At 44.6% G+C, this 7,032-nt stretch overlaps 1 protein-coding gene across 2 annotated transcripts in view; it reads left to right on the top strand.

The window, feature by feature from the left end:
• The first annotated feature begins 3,966 nt into the window (after nucleotides 1–3,966).
• Nucleotides 3,967–7,032, top strand: part of CRACDL (CRACD like) — a 66,727-nt gene continuing 63,661 nt past the window's right edge. Inside the window, exon 1 of one of the 2 annotated variants that reach the window (XM_076359358.1) lies at nucleotides 3,967–4,001. The gene's annotated coding sequence lies outside the window, so the exon portion shown is untranslated. Of the gene's footprint in view, nucleotides 4,053–7,032 lie in introns of both variants that reach the window. The other variant, XM_076359340.1, reaches the window with a different exon arrangement.

Genomic DNA, 7,032 nt, shown 5'->3' with positions numbered 1-7,032 from the left:
ATAAAACTCAGCTCTTTTTGGGAGTGGATATACTGTGCCGAGGCCCATGTCCTAAGATGTAATTCCTTAGTTGCAATAACGATAGCTTTTCCATATAAGATCATAAAGAAGTCAGAACGAGGTGCTCCCCTACAAAGTAAAAGTGTAAGATTCTTAAGCAATTTGGACTTCAAAATTCCTCTCTTAAGTAGAGAGGATTAAGGGAATATGAGATTATAAATATCAAGATGTAATAAACTTGCTTTTGGATATAGACTTCAAGTGACTTCCGACAGCAATTAATTGCTATGTAATTATTGATGGTTAAAAAAATAATCATTCAAGTGAGTGTATTAAGAGAGCAATATCACTGTAGTGGCAACCTCCCTACATCTGACCTAAGTCAGAAACTGAAAGAAAGAAGAAATGAAAGAATTAATTGAATTTGCTGAAGTTTGCAAATAATACCTTTTAGTTTAACAAAAACGCTGCTTGCTGGCAATGTCTGTAGTAATAGCCCAAGAGGACTCGAACAGTGTTTGTTGGTTGGGAATTGTACGTACTGCTCCAACAGTATATTCTAAGAACCTTCACACCATTGCTGAATATGAAACATTGCTTCGTCCTTAAGTAAAGATAGATAACGAGCCCAAACGAAGTATTTATAGTTCTTTGCTTTTGGTTGCAAACTCTCTAATTTGTAACACACCTTAACTTTTTCAAAACCCAGGAAGTACTATTGAATATGCCCAAATTGAAATGTGTTTATACATTTTGTGATAGTATCTATTTCCTTATAATGTGGGTCACTCATGGTAGGGTGATTTTCTTGTTGTTGCTTTATTACAGTATTTTGTACTGGAAAGAAACATACACCAAAACTCTATTTATCATTTGTTTGCATTTGTGACACTTATTTGCAACTGTGAACAATGCTGTACTTGATTTTTATACATTTTTTTAATTGCCCTTTACCCCAGTATTTTTACATAGGCAAACCTGAAAATGCAATTTGTGGTTTTATATGAAATAAGAGCATGTTAAACTTGTTCTCAGCTACTGTGTGATGATGTAAAATTATCTGTTTTGCATAACAAAGAATCCTATAGTATTTAAAAAAGTATTCATGCTCTTCTGCAGCAGTATTTTTCTAATTTCTAGCCACTGGTTATGGAGTTGTTTCCAACCAATTTTGCTTACCCATGGCAATGGAAACTGTCACCATTAATCAGTAGAAGGTATTTTACTTGAGCATAACTGGTTTACAGGGTTTGTATTAGAAAGAATTCAGTGCCCCTGGTATCATCCCCCCCTTAGTCTCTTTTTCTTCATCCTAGAAGAAATGGGAGCTACTATGTGTACAGAACAGTATCTCCATTACCGGTATAGTCCCACCGAGAAAGAAGAATTCATTGTGTGTTGCTTTTTGTAAGATCTATGCAAGCAACATTTCAGCAGCATTTGGGACCATGTATCTGTGTGATTTATCCTGCTGTTTCCACCCAAAGAAAACCAGATTTTTTTTTTTTTTTCTTTTCAGTCACTAACAAAGCTTGAACTTCAGCAACATGTAAGCGGAGTTAAGATTCTGCTGTCAGTGTTAAAGCAAGCGGTTTTAGTCTTTGACCAGGAAGAACGCTCATAGTGTGGGGTTCTCTTTGGTAGTACTAGAGCTGAGTTTTTTATTTTACACTCCCTCCCCATTTTTTTCTGAGAGCAACTAATCCAGTTGGTATCAGTCGAGGCTGTAGAATATTAAATTGGCACATGGCTTTCAATATCAGATAGCAGATCTTAAATGATACAATAGAATGCATATAAAGTTAGTATATATGGGATATTTAACTAGTTAATTTGCATTAGCTCCTCTTTCCACGTCTTAGTGATTTCAGTATGAATAGCCTTGCAACAAGGAATACAAGTTGTTTTACTGGTACAGACTGGAGCGTCTGTAAAGGAGTGTGATCTTTTAACAAAAGAAGCAAGAGGGTTTTTTAATGTATCTTGCACTCTTAATGATCTTTCCTCTGATTCACTGAACCTTCATATTAATTTCCAGCAGAGGGGGTATGTGAAATGAAGATGAATGAATCATACATAGCTTTGTGGTATTAACATACACAGTTATCTGAGCACGTGGAAGGAGATTTCACAGTTGGTTTTACATTTTGGACGCTTTCCACACAGAAGAAAAATAGCTTGATAAGATGGATAAAATTTTCATGTGACTTGACTTGGATTGATTATGTCAAATCATATATCCTCATTTCGTTACATCAATCAGATTTTTTTTATTAATAAATTTTGAAAAAATGACATTTGCTTATAATTAAAACATTATGTATAAGACATGGCCTGAAATGTTTCCGTCCAATGGATTTTTTTGACCTGACTCCCTAGTATATTACAATTTGATTTTTCTCTAGGCTGTCCCACATTTGACTTTTATTAAAATCTGTGAAGCAGTTTAATAATTTATTTCAGCAGATGCAAAAGTCCAAGCTTACTTTTAAGTTTCCTAGCTTGTGCTTCTCATCTATACTGTGTTTTCAGTGTTCTTATTTCCTGAGGTGGGAGAAGAACAAACATTTTTTATCTTGAATGCAGCCTACACCCAAGCAATTATATAGAGTACACAAAGCAGAAAACTTCTTTGTTGTCAGAGCTGCAGTGCAACCTAGCAGGTGAACAATGTGCTTTTCAGATTTGCTTTACACAAGGGTATGTCTTTCCTGCACACAGTAATATTTTATAAAACTACTGTTGCCAGAATAGCATATGCCTTCTAGAAACAATGCTACTTAACATAAATAAAACATATAATTGTATTTCTTTTTTGACCCACAGTGGCTGCTCTAGAAGTAACATTGAAATGATTTCTCATTTTAAGACTCAGCGTGCACCAGTTTCCCATTTTCATTTCTGCTCCCCTTACCACTGCTGTAAGAAACAACCAAGCTCCACAGCATTTTTCATTCTAACATGTCTCACAGTCCAAGGTAAAAATGTAGTGTGGTATTCCTTCTTTTTTCAGGCAACACCTGTTTTCTATGCAAAACTGCTGTCCTCAGAGTCACTGACTTTACACCAGACTGTCTGTAGAGACATAGATGCTATGTGCTGAAACTAGAACTCACAAGTTTGAGAGAAATTTATTGAAATACATAGATGCCAAAGTGGGAAACTATTCCGCTGATGTTATTTTTGTCAAGTCTTCCGGCTAGCTCCTCCAGCCTTCCTTTCTTGCCTCTTGCATGGAAACTAAGCTTCAAATATGCTATTCGAACATCCGTATGTACTACTGTTGACAGCTGCAAGCAACTTCAGCTAGAGCCTTTCACTCTGTAAGGATCTTGACTGATTTTTAATTTCGGTCTCACCTGCTTTTAGCAGATGTACCTACTGACTGTCGCTACATGCTGCAGTTACCCCACCAACTCCAACAAGTCTTTAACTCGCTTGAGAAAAAACCTGGAGATGGCCAGTTGCTGCCTTAAACCGCCAAGGGTAGGTGAAGGGGAAAGAAAAGCCAAGGCAGAAAGTTCTAGGGGTGAAATAGCTCTTTTACAATTGCTTATCTGCTCTCTTCTCCTCAGCCCCGTGTACCTCAGGGGCCCGGCCGGGGTCAACGCCTTCCCAACGCCGGCCCGCGGCGGGGGCCCGGGCTGCCCCGGCTGCCGTGCCCTTTTCCTCAGCGCCGCACCACGCCCGACAGCTACCCGGGCAGCGCTGTCGGCTTGCCTCGCCTTCGGCCCCGCGGCTGCGGGCGGGCCCTGCGCTGCAGGTGGCTGCCGGGCCCGCCGGGGAGGAGTGAGGTAGGGCTGCGGGCAGGTGGCTGCAGGTCAGCGGCTTTGGCGCGGCGCGCTCGGATGGGCCGGTGCCGCCTGACTCACTCCCCGGCGCCTCCCGGGCGCTGCCAGCCGCGGGCACCGCTCTCCTGCCGCCTGCGGGTTGCTGGTGCCCCGGGCTGCGCCGCGACCGGCGGCGGAAGGCTGCCGCCTCGCTCCTCGCACGGGCCCCAGGTGAGCGAAGGCAGCGCGGAGCCCCTCACGGAATCCCGCCGCCGGCAGCGTGTAAGTAAGTCTCCGCGGAGTCCCGGGCAAGCACCCCGCCGCGGAGCGGTGGGAGGTCTCGGCGGGTCTGCCGCTCCCCCTCTTAGCGGCGGGAGGCGAGGAAACCTGCCAGGAAGCGGCGGCAGGAGCCCGAAGACGGACGCTGCGGGGGGCAGCCTCGCTGCAGGCCCCTTGCTTCGGGCTTGGGGTCGTGGAAGTGCGAGGAGGCGGCAGAGCCGCGTGCTGCGCCTTCGGCGGCAGCGCCGGGCACCCGCAGGGCCTCCCGTCCTTTCAGCCCGCCCGCGGGGCTCCCCGCTGCCCCCTCGCCTCAGCCCGCCCGCCAGGATCCCCCTTCCCCTCAGCGCCCCCCACGCCGGGATTTCGCCGCCCGCCTCCGTCCGCCGGGACCCCGCCAGCCCGCCGGGAGCGGCGCAGAAGGGCGGCGGTAGCCCCACGCGCCGGCTCCCTCTTGCCAGGCGTCGGGCCGAGGTGGCGGCGCCCTGCCGTTGGAGCCGTTGTCGCCGCTGTCGGCGGAGCGCTGCCGGTCAGGGGCGGGGAGGCTGGCCGCCACGACGGTCCCCGCCCGCGAGGCCGGCGGCACCGCAGGGCGCGGGAAGCGCAGTCCGGCGGAGAAGGGCTCCGTTTCCCTCTGTGTTCTCCCGAGCCTGTTTTTCAGAGAGTACGGTGAAGGGAGACGCCTAATCTGAATCAAAATGGGCGTTTAACGAGGGGCTGAAGGCACATAGGGGGAAGACACGGGCGCTGGTTTCCATGTACACGAAAGGCTCCTTCGCCATCGGCGTTTCGAGGTTTGTCAAAGGTGTGAAGAAGATTGAGGTGAACCAGGCTTGCGCTCCCACCCGCTCAACGCCGCTCGGGAAGGCCGAGTTTAGCTTGCGGGCGTGTTTTCTTGCCCCGAAAGGCTGTGGCTTTCCCTCTCCCGTTCCTCCGACGTCTCGCAAAATGCTAACTGATCCTATGGCCTGAAATTATCCTTAAACGTTGTGACTTCTTCCCCTTTTTAATATATTTTTGGACATGAGACCTGAAATACCACGAGTTAATTTTTCTCGTCGTTATATTAGCTTCTATTGACAGGTTTTACTGTCAACAGTATATTTAGTGTATTGAATTTTAATTGCCACTGATAGATCTTATGTCACCATGTGGGAATCTCTTCAATTAAAAAAGCTTTAAGAGTGCAATGAAATTTATTTTAGTTGTGAAGACATCATCCTGCCAGTTTTGCCATACAGTTAACTGGGAAAAAAAGTATAGATAGCACCAATAGAAATACTAATTATTTGCGTATTTTCGCACTAGTTAAAAACCCACATTTTTTTCTATAGCTCGTTTAATTGTGTTTAATTTGCATAAAATCATGCATGTCTTAGGCTTTATATGCATACAAATACCAAAGCAATATAAATATCAGCTAGAAGTGTGCAGTGGACTATACATTACATCCTTTGTCTGAAAGTAAATTGTTATTCCAGGCTGACACACACAAGATCTTCCAGAAGTTTTTCCTCTTCTCCTATTTTTCCATTATAAATCTAACATACCATAATTAGCTCCCATAAATCTTTCTTCAGTTGGACGTCATGTTCTCTACTCAGTGCTGTATATTCTCCTGTATTTGTCATCATTAAAAAGTTAATTTGCTTTATCACTCGCATATCATTAGCCTCCAAAAATAGTAACCATGCATCAAAGCCTGTTTGATACTGATACAAGGCTGTATATCATTTTTGCATCAGAGTAATTTCTCATTCCTCTTATCGCTGTGCCAATAAACACTGGGGCACCGGTCCTTTTCCATGCAACATGATATGGATTGTTTTTATGTAAATTTTAAGTGGAAGTGAGCTCTCATCAGCAGTTTCTACAGGGCAAAGATTAGATTACAGAAGGAAAAAATGTAACGTTATTACTGGCGCTTGCCTTGTAGCTCTTTAATCATTGAAAGAAGGCAGTTTCGTGGTAGGAGCTGGCTTATCATTAAAGGAAAGGGAGCAGGTGCATTTAGTTTCATCCAGTGACGAAGTAGGAACTTTCTGTGGTTGTAGTGATAGGTAATTAATTTTTCTATGTACAGACATCAGAGTTTATGGACAGTAGAAGGTCTTGTTTCTTTGCTTTCACAATGACCTTGTGAACTTTACTTCTACTGTGTTTTTAATTAAAAATGTTTTCTTTAGCATGAACTATGCTTGTGGAAATACATAGTCTGATTCTTCTATTGGGGAAAAAAAAAAGTAACCTGTGCAGTTGTGGCTGCGGTAGTGTTGCTTCTAAGGCAGTGCATGGGAATATGAGTACCTTCTGCCTGCCACTGAGCTCTCCAGAGAAAAGGGCTCCGCTCACACGCGGCCTGGAGCGGTACTGACATCCTCTGCTATCCCTTCATGCAGGACATTTACAGCTGTAAGTTACTTGGCTGGCAGATTCAGTATTTATAGTCATGACAGAAGGGTACCAAAGAGGAGGAAAGAAAGAGCCCCCTAATAGCGAGGACTGGCACTGAACTGTTACCGAGGAACTGAAAATATGATTAAATTATGGCAATGTCTCAGGCAAATATTTATTGCAGTAGCAAAGCTACATTTCAGATTCAGCAGGACTAAAGTGAAATCATTGATGTCTAATGACACAGAGACAAGTTCTCCCCATGTTTGTGTGAAGGTGTAATAAATGGCCATGGCCTCGTAGAGCATCCGGCCGTTCCGCTCTTGGTTTCAGATGCACGTTGCCAGCACAACCAGTCTCTGACTGGGGCACTGTAACCAAACCACGTTGTGGATAGGGACCCTGCAGAGCACTCACTGTGCAGAAAGAAAAGGTGTCTCCTAAGTCTGTTTTTACTAGTGTCACAGATCTCTTGTCCAGTGCCCTGCACAGCTGGAGTGCATCAGTTCTCTTGCCCTCTGAGGTCTTGCTTCTTAACATCAAGCACTGGCTTTGGCTCATTAAATGTGGTATATATCCAGCAATGCACAAT

The sequence above is a fragment of the Aptenodytes patagonicus genome, chromosome 1 (assembly GCF_965638725.1).
Source record: "Aptenodytes patagonicus chromosome 1, bAptPat1.pri.cur, whole genome shotgun sequence".
Classification (NCBI taxonomy): domain Eukaryota; kingdom Metazoa; phylum Chordata; class Aves; order Sphenisciformes; family Spheniscidae; genus Aptenodytes; species Aptenodytes patagonicus.
Note: the sequence above shows the minus strand (reverse complement) of the source record. Positions and strands in the feature narration are given on the sequence as shown.